The sequence below is a fragment of the Anas acuta genome, chromosome 1 (assembly GCF_963932015.1).
Source record: "Anas acuta chromosome 1, bAnaAcu1.1, whole genome shotgun sequence".
NCBI lineage: Eukaryota > Metazoa > Chordata > Aves > Anseriformes > Anatidae > Anas > Anas acuta.
Genome location: NC_088979.1, coordinates 170,835,976 through 170,856,276, shown reverse-complemented (window position 1 = coordinate 170,856,276; position 20,301 = coordinate 170,835,976). Strand labels below are relative to the sequence as shown.

At 37.5% G+C, this 20,301-nt stretch overlaps 2 long non-coding RNA genes across 2 annotated transcripts in view; one reads left to right on the top strand and one right to left on the bottom strand.

Annotated features, from left to right (window-relative positions):
- Positions 1-20,301, bottom strand: part of LOC137849580 (uncharacterized) — a 633,107-nt gene that overhangs the window by 425,014 nt on the left and 187,792 nt on the right. The gene's annotated exons all lie outside the window — the stretch shown is intronic.
- LOC137849577 (uncharacterized) lies at positions 4,591-8,461 on the top strand. Its single transcript, XR_011091963.1, has 2 exons — positions 4,591-5,108; positions 5,362-8,461. It is a non-coding gene; the product is annotated as an uncharacterized lncRNA (long non-coding RNA).

Genomic DNA, 20,301 nt, shown 5'->3' with positions numbered 1-20,301 from the left:
GATGGTGTAAGTCCTCTTTAAATTCCTGGTGGATGCTGATAGAAGATCAAGAAGGTGATTCAGCTTATTATAGAATGATATGATCATAGACTATCCTGAGTTGGAAGGGACCCACAAGGGTCATTGAGTCCAACTCTCCTGGCACCACACAGATCTACCCAAAAATTCAGACCATATGACTAAGAGCACAGTCCAAACACTTCTTAAACTCTGACAGGCTTGGTGCCTTGAATATCCTATTGCTGGTCACTAAAGAGCACAGATGGGCACCTGTCCCTCCACTGGTCCCCCGATCTGGTCCCCAGGGAAACGGCTCTGTAAAGGCAGTGCCACTTAGCACACAACACAGGGAATATTTTGGAGGAACTGTCCAAGTGACGTCACCACCCCGGATGTCATTCTGAAGCAACGCGTCTTATGGGGACCAAGTTCTGTGGTGCACAGCCTATCCTAAGCCACAGTTGGCATCTCAAGCTGTCATCTCAGCTTGACTGGCTCCTGAAGTTGGAAGTATGCAGAAAAAAATCAACAATGTGCTCCACCCTTTTTTGCCATAATGTCTAATCTGTGGTGGTTTGCAAAGGGGTTTTGTGCCCTGGCAGGAATACGCTGAGGTAGTTTTGTGGCAATGTGATGTAGTTTGGGAAGTTTTCTTGCCCTCTTATGCGTCTGCAACCTCCTCCCTTCATCGAGAGGAGACATCATGAAGCTTAATACTACGAATCTCTTACGCAGAATATGAGCCCCGCAAAGTAAAGGTAGCTGTTCGTCTTGGAGGGGGTACATCTGAATGCAAAACTCATCTTTAGCACCCAAGCAAGACATTAAGCTCTTTCTTCTAATAGGAGCATGAGTGTTTCCGCCTGGAACACAATTCAACAGAGCAATCAACCATTTCTTTAACTTTGAAGATGCGGAAATGGATGCTGGGTTAAAAAGAACCAGCTCCCAGCCTGTCTCTAAGAACAATTGCTTAGGGCCAAAATCTGAGTTTCCTTTCTGTTACATGAAGGTCCAAAGAGACTCCTCCTCCCTTCTCAGTTGAGTTCGGTGCTGCCTAGTCTTAAGATTTTCAGTACTCAGCTGTGTGTACCTCAGACCCTCATATTTTGAGAGGAATTGCACTCCCCTTAAGTAATATGGGAATCCCATTTTTCTGTCTCAAGGGAGAATGGTGTAATCATTGCAGATTGTGGTTGTAATCAATTGCCATGTAAATTAAGGACACGCAAGTACCTTGTAGTGTTTCATCTTCCCTTTCATTTGTAGTGTCTGGTTACTCCTAAATATTACATATTGGGTGAAATGTCCTAAGAAAACATTACTTTTTAATTTGAACAACCGTCTTTCCCCCCACACCCTCCAAGTCTGCCAGTAGCTGACACAGTAGAAAGATGTGCTTTTCTCTTTTGTTCTTGTGAAGTTAGAGGCAGTGCCAATTTAAACTGCGACTGAGGCTCTGCAATGATGCAAGTCTCTCTTACTACTTCAAATTCAGTGATGCTACCTGAGTTTCCATTAATAAACTTCCAAGGATTCAACCAATTTAAAGCTTTTGGGCAATGACAATTATTTGAAAACATTCCTACAGGTTTATTTTCCTCATTTACATTTGTTTGCTCTCTCCATCCCATTCAAAGCAGTCAGGACTGGTTTGCTTCTCTCTTCTCTGGAAATTTGCACTAGGAACCGTTGTTAGAATCAGAATACTGTTCTAAGAGCACGATGAAAAATGTTGCACTCCAAGTTGGAAATTGGAGAGGAAAATGTGCCTTTATAGGTAAGAATTGTACTCAAACAGCTGATTACACTTTTTCTTACCCCTTAACAGATGCTTATACCTTTTACTTTAAACCTGAGAAGCAACGTGTAGTTTCCACATTTCCCTTGGGGATAGTGTACTCTTCTGTATTTTGCTTCTGTACAAAGAGTTCAAAATTTTGAAGTCATGTTGTCAGTCATACACCCAAGCAACCTTGCACGGCATTACATGTTCCCACGCCCTTCACCCCCCCTCCCCCCACAGACAGGTCAAACCCTGAAGGCAAGACGAGACAAGTAAATAATGTGAACATATACAACTAACTTGGAAATACATTAGGTTTTGGCAGTTTTTTGGCACTTTGTGGGGCTTAACTGTACTTCAGTGAGAAGAACATCTACTGGTGTGAACTGAAATTATGCCTCTGTGCCACAATGTATTTTTTTGTTTGTTTGTTTTGAGGGGGGAGGGGGTGGGGCAAATTTTCTTGTGGACACCTGCAGGAATTGCAAAATAATAATAAAATTTAGGTGAAGGAAAAGTTCCTTCTGTGTTGTTGTTGTTTTTGTTTTCTTTTCCACGCAGTCTTAAAATTAAGGTCCCATTTTCAGGCCCTTGGCAGAGTGTAAGCATGCCGGAACACTTCACGTGATCATGTAGATCATATTTGTCTGAAATGATAATATCATCCTGTGAAATATGTTCATCTGATTCGTGTCAATATGGAACAATGCTAGGGCATCGTAAAGAAATGTGACCTTCTGTCTTACAACCTCTTGTATAAATACAAGTCCAAGAGAAACAGAGTGGTTAGTGTATATAGTTCTTGTATCTTGCAAAAGAATGGTCTAGCAGTTCATGTTGATAGAGGGTTTGAAGGGTAAACCTTGAGAATCGGGTCTGGGAGATAAGAGAATAGGGGGGAGTTTTCTGAGATAACTGCTGACTATTGCATGAGACGAACTTTCTGACATCTGGCCCAGAGACTACTAAATAAGGAGGGGGGTAGGGGGGGGGGAAGCTGAAGAACGAACGAAGGACGAAGCCTGGGAGGAAGACTATGAGCCTTCAGTACGAGCGACCCCCAGAGGGACCGCCAGAGACTGACACGTATGCATCCATGGTATGGTTCAGGTGCCGGGAAACTAATTATAAGAACCCTGCCTTTTCCAAAAGTGGTGGTGAATATGTATTAGCCTAGGAGCATAAAAACCAGCTGCCTGATGTAACTGGTGTGCGTCTAGGTGGAGCAGAGACTCACAGCGCACCCAGCACTGTTTGCTTACCTCTATTCCTTTAATAAATTGTAAACTTTGATTGTAACCCTATTTGGGACTCAGTCATTTATAACAATACCTATAGTCTGCTGCAGGCTGAAAAGTAGCCTGTGCCTCAGGTGCTGTTTTCTGCCTTTGCTTTTGTTACTACATCCTTGTAAGTCTTCAAAAGGGAAATTAAGTTATCCTATTCAGAAAAAAAAACACCCAGAAGAAACTTTGGTTGTTTTTAGGGCCTGAATTCTCACTGAAACCAAAGGCTGGTATAGAATCATAGATTATCCCGTGTTGGAATGGTCCCCTAAGGATCATTGAGTCCAACTCCTGGTACCACACAGGTCTACCCAAAAATTCAGACCACGTGACCAAGTGCACAGTCCAAATGCTTCTTAAACGCCGACAGGCAGGCTTGGTGCAGTGCCTACTGCCCTGGGGAGCCTGTTCCAGTGTGCAACAACCCTCTCAGTGAAGAACCTCTTCCTGATGTCTAGCCTAAGCCTCCCCTGCCTCAGGTTGACACCATTCCCGTGGGTCCTATCACTGGGGACTGAAGAGAATATATCGGTATCTGCCCGTCCACTCCCCCTTGCGAGGAAGCTGTAGACTGCAACGAGGTATCCCCTCAGCCACCTCGTTTCCAGGCTGAACAGGCCCAGTGACCTCCTCATAGGTCTTTCCCTCTAGGCCCTTCGCCATCTTTGTAGCCCAGTATCTTACTGACTTGAAGAAAGAGGCTTTAATCTATCCTGGTTTGTTTACTAACAAAGTAGCACAAAAGAGACACGTGTCCTTGGCTCTGAAGAGGAGGTGAGGGAAAAGCCAGTGCAAGGAACACAAAAATCAGTTGCGCCAGACTAACGTGTGGCTGTATCTGAGCTTGGAGACTGCAACCCTCTTCAGACTTCCAGATCTAGAGGAACACTTTGGCTGCAGCCTAAAAGCCACACGTACATAAGCTCCCCCAAGCCATCCAATCTTCTTCCCATGACCTGCCAGGAAACAGCAATGTGAGCATGTAACCAAATCAAAGCTCAGACCTTCAGCCCAGTCCTTGACCTGAATACTGAGTGAGGATCTGGATCCTGGCATTTATACGTGATAGCTTATACGCAGCGGAAGTAAATAGTGTAGTCAGAGGTCACGGGGCTAGATTTTGAAAAGTCCTACATAAGGAAGACATCTCAGAAAAGCAGATTCAAATAACATTAATACCAAGAAAAGTAATTCTGATTGCTGTATTCTTTATCTGTCGTGACTAGACAGATGAAAATCTATGATAGCAATTTTGCCTTTAAGGTCATTTTCTTTATTCTTTGATTTCTTTATTTCTTTTATTTCTCTGTCTATCTATTTATTTATTTTAACAGGCTCTGTACTAATTTTCCTGACAGAATGACTAACAGAAATACGACCCTTGTGCACCTTTTGTAGTTAATTCATTAGGTCAACTCTAACCATTAAGCCCCTTGTCAGGTTATTTCTATTATTGATAAGGAGCAATTGACCATAAAAGACTGAAGCCAGGTAGAGGAGTGTATTCCACAAGGTCTCTTGGCTCCACCCTTGTGAAGTAAAATCTGCCAGGTGTGGGTCATTTGACCTTTGCTATATAGGAAGCTTGAGGAGCTGTGGGGAATTGCCTTTGGGGGTGGGAGAGAATTGAGGCTAGGGTTGTCTAGGGTGCTTTTCTGCTGCTGTTGTGGTGAAGTGGGCTTAGTGTTCCCCTGTGGGCTATTTTTTCTTCATGCTTTCTGCTATCTATGTGAAATACTTTTAGCGACTCTATGAGCTAGCTAGGTTGGCAGTGCCTTCTCAGTACAGTAGAACCCTGGTGGTGAGACTTCACTGTGAAGCAGTGTGGAAGTGACTCAGGTTCAGAAGCTGGCAGATAAGTGTTCCTGGGTTTACAGTTCTGTAATGTTGAGGAGTTGGAGTACTGCCTTCAGCTTGTCTGTTTTCAGTGAAACTACTCATGTGGATTCTGAGCTCCCTTTCCAGCCCTTAAAAACATAATAATAATAGTAAATAGAAATAAAACCCCACCAACTCAGAAGCTCCAGTGCTTACAGGTAAGCCTGACTTCTAGGAGTGTTCTTAACTATTTGTTAAGGTTGAACATCTGGCAGTGTGAAAAAGATGCCTTAACGCGTACTCAAATTATGCCTTGTGGTAAGTAGAAACAGATTGGGAGAGATACTGGTGGCTTTATCATAACTTTCACTCAGTGGAAGTCATGAGACTGTGCTGTTCATAAAAGAAATGTCGTTTCCACAGCATGTGAGTCAAAAGCAGTATGAAGAAAGCCTCTCCTCTTCCATACAGGCCTGCGTGTCTTGGCGGCGGAGAAAGTTTTGGAAGAGGTCCACCAACTGAGAATCGATCTCCCTCTGTAGAAACCAGTGTCTGAGGTATTGAGGAAAGCGTCCTTCTGTGAAAGGAAGATGAGAGAGCGGGAACACTGCCTGTGCCACCCTGTGGTTTTGCCAACATGATAGTGCAGAGGACAGGAGAGAAAAGGATGGAAAACTGAGGTGGACACTTAAAGGTATTGTTACACGAGTTGTGAATAAAAACAAAGTGTCGGGAAAAGGGGTTGTGTGAGAAAGGTGCTGCTCCAAATGATACAGGGCAGTCCTTAGGGTGGGCTGGTCCCCAGATTGAAGACCTCCTCAAGTTCTGTTGGAGCACCGTCACACACCGGGGGAGCGGGATGATCAGAGTCTGATGGAATGCAGTCCTCAAATGCTGGATGGATGCTGTTCTCAACATTGGGGACACCACACACCTCATGAACTGAAGTAGGAGGCTCTGCATCTTTCCTGTCTTTCAGCTCTGGCAACTTGAGTCTTTCTTCAGATGGAGGAAAAAGTCAGTTGAACAGAAACCTCCTCAATTCCAACAACTAGACCAGACAGTGAAGATAACACAAGAAAGAGACAGGGCTGCAAGTGGCAAAGGCTGGCACTGGTGGTAGAAGCAGTCAAAGAATACATGTGAACAGGACTGCCTTCAATTAAAGGCTGTCTTACTGATTTTCTTTACATGAGTTGTAACCAAGTGGCCAGCTGCCAGCAGAGACACCATGACACTCCAAGCTGAAGCTCACAGTGCACACTCCCTTGCAGCTTCACCGGGGCACCCACAAGCACAGACTGACCCCACCACAGGAGACTCTGCTACCTGGATAGGTACCTATCTACTCTGCTACCTACTCTGCTGCCTTGGGACACCACAGTCCTGCTGCCTTCCTGGGGTGCCTACTCCCCTCGCCCTGCAAACAAACCCTGGCTCAGTTTGTACCTCTGCTTTCTGATGGCATGGGCCTCAGCTCTGGACTTTCTTACACCCAGCAATGGCAGATGGAGAACACCCAGAATATCCCAGTCATGCCTGAGGCAGCAACATGCAAATAGATCTTTCCCTCCATACTGAGCTGGTGGGAACAGGACTGCTGGCCAACAGCAAATTGGAAGTATCACTGCAGTTAAGACAGGAGAGAAACCTGCCCTACATGATCTGAACAAGCCCCTCTGCCCAAAAAGTGTCATGCCTAACAAATGTGCAGAGCAAGTGCAAGAACAGGTGAAAGCACCAGCAGTTCCCATGCAGTGAGGAGCTACCAAGATCCACAAGTTCGCACAGCGTTAAAGAGAACACAGCCCACTACGCTGGGCAGAAGAAGGATCTGGGCAAGAAGGATCTGAGATTGCAGAAACAACTCATTATCTAGATGGTTTTAGTGCAGCACACATGTAATTATCCTAGTATTAATGCTGTCGGCAACTCAAAGTGTTGTCTTTGGATCTTTCAGATGCTTTTCTGTTAGAAAAAGTTCCCCTTGATTACAGTACTCCACTTGCATAAGACAATCATGCCTCACTAACCCAGACTCAGACAAGCCACATCACACTTGTAGATCCCTGTCTGTGACCCATAGGAAGGCACATAATGAAACATACTCACCATTTTCAGACCATGTTGCTCAGGATAGTCTCTGTCATCTGTTGGTCTCAAGCTTGAATGCTGTAAGACTGGTGGAGCGCATTGTTGAATTTTTTTCTGCATACTTCCAATTTCAGGAGCCAGTCAAGCTGAGATGACAGCTTGAGATGCCAACTGCGGCTTAGGATAGGCTGTGCACCACAGAACTTGGTCCCCATAAGACGCGTTGCTTCAGAATGGCATCCTAAAATGAGATCCTTAGGAAAGGTTTAGTATTATACACTTGTGAAAATTGTATTACAAAAACTGAAAGATTTAACTTACCCTTTCACACTCCATGTGTAGATTTGATTCCTATGTTACCTGGCAACTAAGTCACCACTAATAGTAGTTTTATGTGATTAGATATCCATTTGAATCACTTCTGCTGAAGACATCTGATGGACAGATTATCTATCAGATATCAATGGAAACTGTACATGGAAAAAGATGTTGTGTTGCCTGCTGTTTACGGCCCACAGCAACATAACTGCAATCATATTTCTGAGTCACTGATATGCACTTCTCTGCCCTGCTTCACACTCCTTTAAAAGACACAAGAAAGCAAGCAGTAGCAGTGGCCTACAGGACAGCACATTACATTTCTGGAGTTCTGAACTGTATCAGCATGATGTTGTTTGACCCCTTTTCCTGTTCATTTAGCAAAAACTCTCATAAAAGGAAACTGGTTTTCCAGAAGAGGTTCTTACATTTCAAGCTGATTTAGGCTTTCTTGCTTGTGTCTAAAAATCTCTTTCCAATCTTTCTTCATTTACTATTTAATTATCCCAAGTTCTTATAGACCCTGATACAGGCAAGCAGAGAAGAAAGTTCCTATCAAGAAAGACTATCTCAAATGGTTTTTTTTGTTTGTTTGTTTGTTTTTTTTCTGTATGTCCATGATTACTTTTTCTATCTATCTTGGACAAACTTACAAAAAGCTTTCACATACACCTGAATTACCATTTATTGTGATCACAGATGTGGACCAGAGGAAATCTTTACCAGACCAACTGAAAGAAAGACTTGGCTTTTCCAACAGAACTGAGCTAAACGATGCAGAATAGATTAGTATCGATGTAGACTTTCTAATGTTTTCTGTAAGTCTGGCATTGTCTATACCCATCCTGACAGTCTATTAGGTTTTGCGTGTTCATGGGTGAAGCATTTATGTTCAATAAATTTGCTGTTTCTCTACCTGAATCATAGTTAACAAGTATACATATAAAAAAAATCATAGTTGTATTCTTATATGAGAACAATGGACTGATTACTTGTACTGCTGTGATTTGAGAGAATAAAGTACACACAGCTTCCACATATAGAGAAAACTTAGTAATTATTCCTTGTGAATGGATGCAGTCTTATATATAAAAAGCAAATTGAATGATCTAGATATAAACTGAAAGACACTTTTCTGTGGTAGCTAAGTGTTGTTAACTGGTGTGTACAAACAAAAGGATAATTGTGTGTTTATTGTGTCTGTATATATATCAGTCTTCATTTTTTTTCTTTTTTTTTTCCTAAACACAAAAAGACTAAACTTCTAAAAAAAAATAAAATATACATTCAATCTATTAGAATTCAATAAGAAATTAAACACTGTATATTCTCATTAAAATGCACTACATCATGAACAGTAGGACAATAACCATAGGTATGAATAAAAGTATTTATGATATAGAAAATAAAAGCGTAGCTTAATAATTCTCTTGCATGTGCTACTCCAAACTTTCCAAGCATCAGTTTGGCTACCTCTTTGTCTTTCAGTCTTCTTCTCCAATAACCCTTACTGGACAACTGACAACAGATCCAAGATAGGCATTTCACTGGTCAAAGCTATTAACTTATACTTTTCTTTCAAGAACATTGAAGGAAATTAAGTTACTTGTTCTTCCCAGACTGATGGCTGGCAAGTCCAATAGCACAATCCTTTTGTTAGTAAAGAACTGTAGATGGTGTACTTTTACGCTGGGCAGGAAAATGGTGGTTTGTTTTAGCTGAAGGGTATGTGATTCAAACAAAGGAAGAGATGAAGGAGATGGTTGCTTTTGAAGGAGACTTCTGGAGGAAATGTCTCCTTCCCTGAGAGCAGTAGTGAGAACAGGGAAAAACAGGAGTCTATGCAGACCAAGACTTGCAGAAAGAGGAGAGCAGACACAGTGCTTAACTAGCTGAAGAGAGGTGTTTTTCCAAAAGATTCAGATGTGACTGCAAGATGGTTCCATAAACCAGGAAATTTTCAATGATGTGGTAGATGAGAAGATTTATTTCAAAGCCTTTCTACCATATCACAGTCTTTAATCTATCCTTATTCAAAATAGTTTCTTGTTCAGATTGTATTCAAACAAAAGCTACTGTAACCTTGTAATTCCTTTCAGAGCCTCTGTGTGCTTTAAGAAAAGGGGCAGTGGGGCCACAACAGGAATCTGACATCAGGCCTGTCACATCTTGTGACAGCTTGTGTCTGCAGCTCATGTAACTCTGGGTCAGTGACATCTGATGCAGAAACTCCTGCCTATTGCACAGCAGGAGAGACCCGAAAGAACCAAGAGTGTTGTAGAGGAGAAGGAAAATGGAGATAAGGTTCTGGGAGATGCTGCAGTTATTTGGTCTTCATCATGACTAAGTCACCCTGCTCTAAAAACAAGCCATTTACCTATCAAATTTACATGATCTGATGATTACTTGAGATGCTTTTATAGGTTTGGGAAGGGACAGAGCTCTCTTTGTGTAGCCTTCTTTCAAAAATGACTGAAAAAGCAAGACATTCACTCTAAGATTTGGAATTTCCTGTTCATCTTATTTCAGAGTGAAGGAAATATGAATGTCCTAGACCCGTGTCATCAAATCCTAGCATTTTCCTTGTTGCTATTAGTTCAGGTCTGAACATCCATGAGATACTTCCTCACTGCTAACGATGTAGGGCTAACAAGAAGTACATAAGTATCCATCTCTGATATATATGTTTTGATTGACAATACTTCAATGAAGTATTGTTAACTTTTATGTCTTGTATGTAAGTACATTCTTTTTCTCTGTAATCTGATGGAAAGCTCACCACATTTTACTTTAGCAATACATGTATTCTTGTTAGGTGAGAATTGGACACTGAGTTACTTTTTTCCTAACCAACATGATCAATTTACAGAACTTTTACAACTCAGATTCTGCCTCTAACTCCTCTTTAATTGCCAATCAATTCTTCCTACCAAGACACCAGATTTGACACAAGTTTTATTTCCAACAGCAGGTACCTTGTTCACTCTGTCTCATGACCTGAAATTGTCTTTAGGTTCCTACCATTTTTCTTCAGTTCTTCCTTTAACTCATGTCATTCAATCTATTTACACCAGCCTTCACCCTTGGAATTGCTCACGAATTCCAGGGCTGGGATTACTGATAAAAGTAGTGCAGCTTAATTTTGGCTGATATGTACTAACTGTAAATTTGTCCACATTTTGTCTGCAGGAATGTGAGTTAATTCATTTAAGGAGTTGTAGTATTAATGTTTATTCCACTTTCATTAACAGCTAAAATAAGACACTTTACCCCACATACGGAGTAAGACTGTGTAGAGGTCATATTGAAATGATGCCTGACAAATTGTTATACATAATAACTGGATCATGACTTTATAAAATGCTATATTAAATCATTTGAATCAAGTGCCTAATAACTTTACCCATCTCATTTGAACTGTGTACTCTTTGTCTCTCCTCCAGACCCTAGATCTAGCCCGAAGGCAAACCTACTTTGGTCAGGGAAAAACTGACCAAACCACTACTTTGTGTAGGAAGTGAGAAATATTTTCTGTCCCTAAGCATGCCTTGCCATTTCCATTGTGATGAACACAACTGAGATCTAAGCTTTTTAAATTAGGCATCTGCCTTTGGATTGTCTGAAGTAGATCTAAACAATTTACCATGAAAATAGAAAACAGAATTTTTAGCAACATGAGAACAAAAATCCTTGTTTTGTAAATGACACCTGAATGAATGGTAGTTCATGAATTATATGGTTTCTGACATCCTGTTGTCCATTCCTTTCTATTCATTACAGCTTCCCCAAGGTACATACCTATTTGTTGACCTCCCATATCTGTCTCTGCCAAATATTGCCTAAAGACAAGAAAAGCAGTTCTTTCTAATTCTTTCACTATTCTTCCATTTTTAACATTATTGGCCTGTGCTATGCAAAATCGGCTGTTTGTCATGTACCTGACAGGAAATACAGTGTTGTTGGTTAATCACTAAATTTTACATTAAATATTTTAATGTGTAATTTCAAAGCGTGTTTTGATCATAGTTATTGAAGATGAAAATACTGAAGAAAATGGCAAATGAAGGGAAAGATTTTTGCCAGCTTTCAACATACACCTCGCTTTGATGTCTCATCTTAAAGTAAAAAATTTGCTTTCCACTTGGTTATGCATACAAACATAAACTACAGGCAACAAGCCTATATGTGGCAAGTAAAGTTTTTTTGAGAAATGTCAGTCTTAAGTCTAAAGACACATGGTTTCAAATCCTGTAAGAGGAATTTCACATTTTTATTTACCAAGAATGTAAAATTATAAGTAAAAAGTAAATTATACTTTCTCACCATTTTGAATATATGACATTGGAAAAAAAAAAAAATCTACTAAGGAGACTTGCAATTCAAATGGCTCCCTGATCTCTCATGTCCCTTATTTCAAGAGTTCTTTAAAAAGTCCAAAATGTGGCATATATTTGGCCTATAGCAAGCCACGATACCATGATTTTTCTTTTTCATTATAATAGAGAGAAAGTCTCTACTTGCACATAAGAAGTTCCAGCCTTATGATATGCCATAAAATACAGCGTAAAACATTTTCTCTCTTGCTTCTGAAATTCTGAAAATAAGATTCAGTATATTTTTTTTTCTGTCTAGATACTACTGAACTCATTCATTAAAATTACATTTCAAATTATTGATATTTAAATCTACTTTCAATGTCGCATGTCTCTTAATTCCATTTCAATTAGAAAGTTATTTAATAGGCCACTGTTTAGCAAAGTGTGTGATAATTCACTGCATTCTTCCTGGCCTATTGCTACATTTCATACATTCATTTCACTAACTACAGTTCTCAAGTTGCATAACCGTATTTACAAGGGAAAAATAAATCCTCAATGTTAATTAAGTTTGCCATTTCTACAGACTGTTAATTAACTTGTGACCCACTTTGCAAATATCCGATGGCATTAGTTGGTTTCCAAAAATAACACATTAAGATGGGACTAGAAAGATGCATAAAATGTCTGTTATTATCCAAATTGTCCACTGTCATATTTTAATCAGAAATATTCACATAAAATATATTGTCTGGAAAATTGATATAAATTTGATATTATCTTAAATGGTCATTAGGCACCATTATCTTTACCTGGGAATATGGTTAGAAGTAGCGTTACATGTTTTACATGTTTACACATTTAAGACAGTTTTTCTTTTGAAATACTCTCACTGGTATACTTTCCTAGGAGAAATTTATGAACTTTTCACATTTCCCAAATTCTATTTGAGCAGATATTCCTGGGGATGAATTCAGAAGTCTGAAAAATTGTTAATACTATACAGGAATGACAATGGTACAGACAGAAAAAGGGGGAAAGGGGAAGGGAGGGAAATTCTGCACAACCATTATTATTACTTTGATTTGTATAAACTGTGAAAGTGAAGAGATCTGAATATAAAAAGATACTTTAGAATTTATATGTCTGATTGCTGAATGTGGAAGAATTCAATGTCTTAAAGCATCTCAGCAATCCGTAGCTGTGTTTCAAAACAAAGAGTCTTTCTTAGGGTCTTAGCTTGTTCAAAACCTACAACAGATTATCATCCACTGAATCCATTGGTGCAAAGATTGACTTCTTAGTCTTACAGCTATAAATCACTTCCTGAGTTTTGAGAGTATCTTCTCTGCACTAGGATTTTACATTTAGATCACAGACTTGCCTTATGATCCCTTTACCTAGAGTTCAGGAGGAAAGAACTGCTGTGGAGTCCTCACAAATATACCTAAAGTGACTCTGGAATATTTTAATAATAGAAAGAGCCACAGGATGCCCTTTGTTAGTCACTCACCTTTTTAAAGTCAGATATATATAATGATATACAAGTGATGGCTGTTCTATTTTATCCATAGCTGTTTCCTCACAAGTTTGTCTAAATTACTTTTAGCAGGAGGTAGGAGGATGACCTTGTGAGAAACAGAACAGTTATTGCTGGTGACAGTAGGGACTGCTCACTAAATTTCATTCCTACAAGAGAGGAAAAATATTTGATGCTAAAGATTTTTATATTTTACTCTTTTCTCCCAGTTATTAAGTATTTAGAGAAAAATTTAGTGCTGAACAATACAAAAGATCTAGCATCAGAAGAAAAGTGAAAAAGCAAATTTTACAACACAGTGGCATATTCACAACATATGATAATGCCAAATGCGCATAATTTTCTTCCTTTGTGACTCTGGAAAGAGTACATAAAGTAAACAATAATAATAATAATAATAATAATAATAATAATAATAATAATAATAATAATAATAATAATAATAATAATAATAATAATAAATACGTGTCAAAGCAGTGGCTGAATCACTAGCCTTTTGTTACAAACTTTCAGAATGTATGATACAAAAGGAATTTAAACATAAAAGACCAGAGTGGATCATTTGGTGTGCCTTTATGCTCACCTTCTTGTGTTATTATCTGCCTCTTTTCTAGAGGGTTTACTTCCCATAGAGGTAACGTCAGAAAATACAATAAAATAATAAGCAGCATATTATATATTTTTTATGTTTGTTGTACTGTGGCAGAAAGGCTGAATTATTTTCAAGTACATGAGTACTAGCTGACCATGTGTGATAAATCTTAACGAAAGTTTAACTGGTAGTCTCTAGTATATATAATTAAAACTTCGCAACCACTATAGAATATGGTATAAAGGACTTGAATGGAGAGCCATTATACTGTTCTTTAAGCTTCAATTAATGTCATATATATGAAGAATGAAAAGAGTCCTAGTAGTGATATTTCACCCAACTTTTTGCTTAAACACTGCTATTACATATGTCAGTCCAACTTTTCAAAGCAATTTATAAGAACCATCAGATTCCTTGATTTTCTTAGTAAATATCTAGGCATGATTTTGGTCAGCTATTATTTCAATAGCTGGGCAACACCATGAGGTAAAATAGGAATTATTCAATATTTTGTTCATACATGTCTTTTCACATGAAACTATGTGAGTCTATGTCTTTCTTTGGCTTTTGTATAGCCAAAGGTTTACAGCAGGCGTAGTTCACTACTGCATTTAACAGTTCATGACATTGGAAATTTTTGTGTGGCCAATGTCAAGTCAGTGTCAAATCCAGTCTTATCAGGGTAATTCTTCTATAAGGATATTTGCAATTATAATTACAATACTCTCATATTCATATAAGATAAAATATCTTTATGTGTATTGTGTATATCCTGAAATAGCTTGGAATATATTAAATTAACTGGTCAATATCTTTTAATGTAAAATTTATAGATAGTTGTATGTTTATTTCTTTACAATTTATAGAGTCACATGAAGGAAAAGAAAAAAGAGAAATCAGTGAACAGGCTTGCCAGATATTTTATGGATACAATGAGCAATTTTCTAGCATTATGGTCATTGAGTAAAAGATTTGATTTGCTAAATCTCTTGCAGAACTACATCATATTTCTTGTACGTGCTGTCCCACACCATAAGGTGGAAAGCAAACTCATGATACGCAGTAAACAGATTAAGATAATAAACATGTAATTGCCTTTGATGTAAATTTAAAGCTTCACAAATACTTAGAGGGCAGGCAGACAACAACATCACTGTCCACAAGCTGTCTTCTGCTCCACTTTAGCAGTTTCTGGAAACTAGTAACGTGCATCCAAATTTACCAAGCCCAAAGGGGCATTGCTAAGACCTCCCATCATGTTCTCAGTTCTTATAACATGAGAACAGTTTAAATTTATTTACCTGCTGTGAAAACAAACAAAACCCAATAAAGCAAAGCAAAGATCAATTAAACTAATAAATGAAAAAGAAAAGTTTGGAATAGGAAATTTCTCTGTAGATTAACTGCAGAAGGTTGTCTCAGATAGCTATTGGGGAACCCTATAAGCTCTCTGAGAGATGTACAGGATGACTGACCTCCCAGCACAACAGCCTGCTGCCTTCATGCAATCTTAGACTCATGATTTCATGAACCCTTACTGCCCCATTCTCATTCTCTAAGTAAAAACCCATACATTGAAACAGCTCTCAGCTAAGCCTCCTCAGAGTCACAGTAGAGAAATAATGACTGAATAAAGTCACAACTGCAAAACTATGTCCAGTAGATACACTGATAGACAATTGGGAATTTTTGTATTTCACATGAACTTGTTGTACATCTTTCTTTCAGAGTGAGAGAGTGACATTCTCTTAATAATTTTAAGTCATAAATACAATAAATAGTTTATCTTTCCACTTATATCCAAAGAATGAAACATTTGCAGTATTAGTATTTTATTTTTTATTATAACAGTGTTTTACAGCTAAACTTAACATAATGATAAAATTTTCAAGTGAGTTGCCATGTAAAGCAAAACCAATATAAAACAATTTCAGGCTTTGGTAGTTTTTCTTGCATAAATCATTTCCTCTCTGGCTCTGTCTAGCCACTCATGCCAAAAGAGAAGGAATGTAAAACTCCATTTATCCTAGATTTTAATGTTCTCTAAAATCACACAGACAAAAAAGCACCCAATTTTATTTATTTATTTATTTATTTATTTATTTATTTATTTATTTTGTTTGGAAAAGCAGAGGGGAAAGAGGTATGGATACACCTGGTTTCTGTGATGACATTCCTAGCAAACTAAGCCAAAACTGGAATGGGCTGAGAAATTATTCTTACTGCTGGGTGGCATAAGCAAAGCAAGGCTGGGTATTGCTAGAGGAATGACACTGAGCCCAGTAAATTTCATTCAAATTCCCTGAAAAGTCATTTGGGAACTTGGGGCACTCAGCCTCTAACAAAAAAATAAATAAATAAATAAATAAATAAATAAAATAAAATAAAATAAAATAAACCCAGACACATTTGTTCCTTAGTTAAAAATTCACTAATGACAATAGATTATTACACCATATGAATCTAGGACTATTTTCTGAATAATAATAATAATAATAATAATAATAATAATAATAATAATAATAATAATAATAATAATAATAATAATAATATTTTCACACTACCATTATATTTTATTATTATTATTATTATAATTTAATATATCTAATGTATGCTGATGTATCTCATAAATGGTGAACAGTATCTACATAATTTTTACAGGACTACAAGTCAGCAAAAGGAAAATGTAGATGTTCTTTTTCTGTTATGTTACTGTTTCCAAAAAAAAAAAACAAACATTTTTTTTCAGAAAATAATGCTTGCTGTTTGTTCAAGGTGATGCTATAAACCCTCTTTTCCTTTCATCCTGTGGCTTATCATGGGTTTGGTTGTTGTTTCATCCTCTCCACCCTTCCCCCAACCCTTTTTTTTAAGCCTAAATGGTACAATAAATCATAACTAAAGCTGGTGATTAATAATGAGACACTTCATAGTGAAACCACTGCAAAAAGGAAATTGTGCAAACAGGCAGAGTTATCTGTCACCACATGACAAAGTTCAAGTTTAAGAAGCTGCTTGTCAAATACAATCGACTGGACGAGTGATAGATTAGATCTTAATAGCAGTAAAAGTAAGCTATAAACCATTGCCTTCCCTTAAAATATAAAGCCTCTCCTCCTAAACACTCTATGCAGTAAAAACAAAATAAAACCTGGTAGTGTGAGATCAGTTTCTTACCCAGAACACACTGAACTATTTTAATATGTCTAATGATCAACTTTTGTCAAGGTCAATGTAATTTTGTTTTTGTTGTTGTTATGAAAAAGGAACCTGGACAAACATACATCTACCCACTTCCATGATTTCTGTGAGGTTACCAGTATTTCAAAATCTCTATTTAATTCTGCAGCCTGTAAACTGCAGCAAAAATTGGCAGCAATTACTTGACACATCTTGTAGTTAGGCTGTTTACATGTTTCTGTATTTTTCTTGAATGGTATAAAATATTTTATCTTCCAATGGAAAAATGGAGAAAACTATCCCATAACTGAATGTTGAGCTTAGATGAGAATTAGATTTCTATTTTTTAAGGAAACTCCCATATTTTATGTTTATTTTCATTCTGAAATATAAGCTTATGTTTTTCTACAGTTCTTCAGAAAACTAATATGCCCCAAAACATGAGATATTAAATGAGACAAAACATTTCATTTCCAACATCAAAATGTTCCTTATTATTTACATATATATATATATATTGTCTTATAACCTTGTCAGGCAGCCAAATATCACACAGCATCTCACTCACTTTTCCCAGGTGGGATGAGGGAGAGAATCAGAGAAAGGTAAAAGTGCAGAGAAATAAAAAGTGCAGAGAAATAAAAGTAGTTGATGAAAACTCTCATCAGAATTTAATTTGAATGTGGCTTAAACAGACTAGAGTATTTGCTTATAAAATGTTACCATAAACAATATTTGGTAAACTATATACAGCAAAATATTTTAATGTTTGATGTTGATATTTCTGGGAATGTTTAAGGACCTTTAGAAAGGAAGAGCACAGAGGAAGTTCACATTCAAAAACCATAATTTTGATCACCTACTTTGAAAACATATGGGAGTTCTCCACCTCCACTATACCTCAAGGAAGTAACTTATTCTCAGTCCTTATTATGAACACATGGATAAAGCAACCTTATAGGTCATCAGACACAATTCCTTCCACTCACATGCAAAGATTTTATACAAACTCTTTTGTACAATAAACAAGTCAGTTTGTCAAGCTTCTTCCAAAACCCTCTGAAGGTTACTACTCATAACTTCATTTACAAGCTGAATTAATTTATTTTTAATTTATGTTAGGTTCTTAGTCTCCATTAGCATGGATATCTCCATTCAGCATCACTTTGCTTCGTTAAATAAAATTTCAGTCCTGTCTAAAAGGATGTCCTAAGACAGCGTTCTTAAAATGACTTTGGAGGGCATGTTGTAGATTAACCTTGTCCTTTTTTGAGCATGCATTACCTTTCAAGTAAACAGTAGGTTAAGTGAATTCTTACCATTACTTCCTAAAATAGCACTGATGTTTTCATTCACAATAAATAGTTTGCTTGGCATCTCTTCGCAGTACGTTTCTTTTTTTTTCATAGTGACTCTACAGTGGAAACTCAGTGTTAACTATATCATATCCTACTGATGAATTTACAGGTATAGCTTGGGGAGGGAGGAGAGTGGTTGTTTATTTTGCTGTTTTTGCTGGTTTTGCTCTTAATTCACAGGTCTTGTGCATTGTATTCTTAAATTTCATCTGTTTCATGTTTTCATTAGACATTAAAATTACCAACATATATATGAACTAGATGGTATTTAGTAATATCATTTTTGCTTTTTAATAACATCTCAAAACTTGCCTAGAAGATTGCTCAGGTTTCCAGGGAAGAAATAGGTATTTGATCTCTGAGCGACAACATATATTTCCTCAGAAGCACCATTTGGAACAGTAGATTTACAGGCCACTAGTGATTTTGGAATGCCAGGAAAAAGAAAAAAAAAAAGTATATGCATATGTGTATATATATATATATGTATATACATATGTATACATACATATGTGTGTGTATATATTATTTATATATATGTGTGTGTATTGACACTACCTCCCCTATAATATATATATATATATATATATATATATATATATATATATATATATATAGTGGTCAGGCACTTGAATGGCCTGTCCAGGGAGGTGGTGGAATCATTATCCCTCGTGGTGTTCAAGAAGTTCCTGGACAAGGTGCTAGGAGATATGATTTAGTAGCTTAGTGGGCAGTGTTGGTGATAGGAGGACAGTTGAACTAGATGATCTTGTAGGTCCTTTCCAACCTTGTGTTTTTATGATTCTATAATTTTATATATATATATGTGTGTGTATATATACATATACATATATATATGTATATATATATATATTCAGGCTCCAAGCTCCTAAGAGCTCATAAAAATACAGGTTTGCTCGTCTAAAACCAGTGATATATACAATATATTTCATACTTATCAGGAACTACATAGTAAGAAACATCCTGTTATTTTTGCTTCTCCTTTCCTATCTTCCTGCCAACTTTTCATTTCAGAGAGTACCCCAGCAATACTTCATCAAATTGTGAAGGCAAAAGTTTACCTGATCCAGCTCCACTTCTTCAAATTTCTAACCTCTTTTTTGTCCAATTTCAGGCCATTCCAGGTATGTACTTAAAAACAAAAAAAAAACAAAAACATCAACAACAAAAAACAAAAAACACATTGCTTGCAATAATGTTGAGCATTCTTGCAAAGAAAAATTGTGTTTACACTAAAAGACAGCAGAACCACAGCAATTTCTGCAAACAAGTAAATAAAAGGCTTCCTGTCAAATGTGTTCCTGAATTTCTTTTTGTTTGATGTACCTTTCTTATTATCTTTAAAATCTTCAAAAATAACTGAAAAATTCATAAGTCATCTTCATGGCATGACTTATGCATGATGACTTTCTCAGTTCAATAAACACAATAAACCAAAAGGAAAGCCTGCATCTCTTGCATCTTTGAGGGTGCTTGCACATTTTCACTTTAAGTTTAAAGTACTTAAAGCATGTGTTCAAGGTGTTAAAATAAATAAATAAATAAATAAAAATAGGGATCATCAAAGTGCGCTTGCAGCCCAGAAAGCTGATTGTATCCTGGGCTGCATAAAATGTGCAGCTACAACGTTAAGGGAGGTGATTTTCCTGCTCAGTTTGCTCAGCTTTCTCTCATGAGACCCCACTTGTTGAAGTACTTCATTCAGCTCTGGGGCCACCAGCATAAGAAAGATATGGACCTGCTAGTGTGGAGAAATAAAAAAGTCAACTTAAAGCCTGATCAAGGGATTTATTACAAAGGGAATGATGGTTAAGACATGTTAGTCTCTCTAGTACTCAACTTTGTAATGCCAGTCTCTCTAGCTACTCAACTTAGTAATGTAGTTAACGTGAAGATTTTCAGTTATGAGCCCACCTGACTAGGATCTGATTTGCACCCGGGAGCTGAAAGGAAATTCTGAATAACACAAATAGACATTCTGAACACATTTAT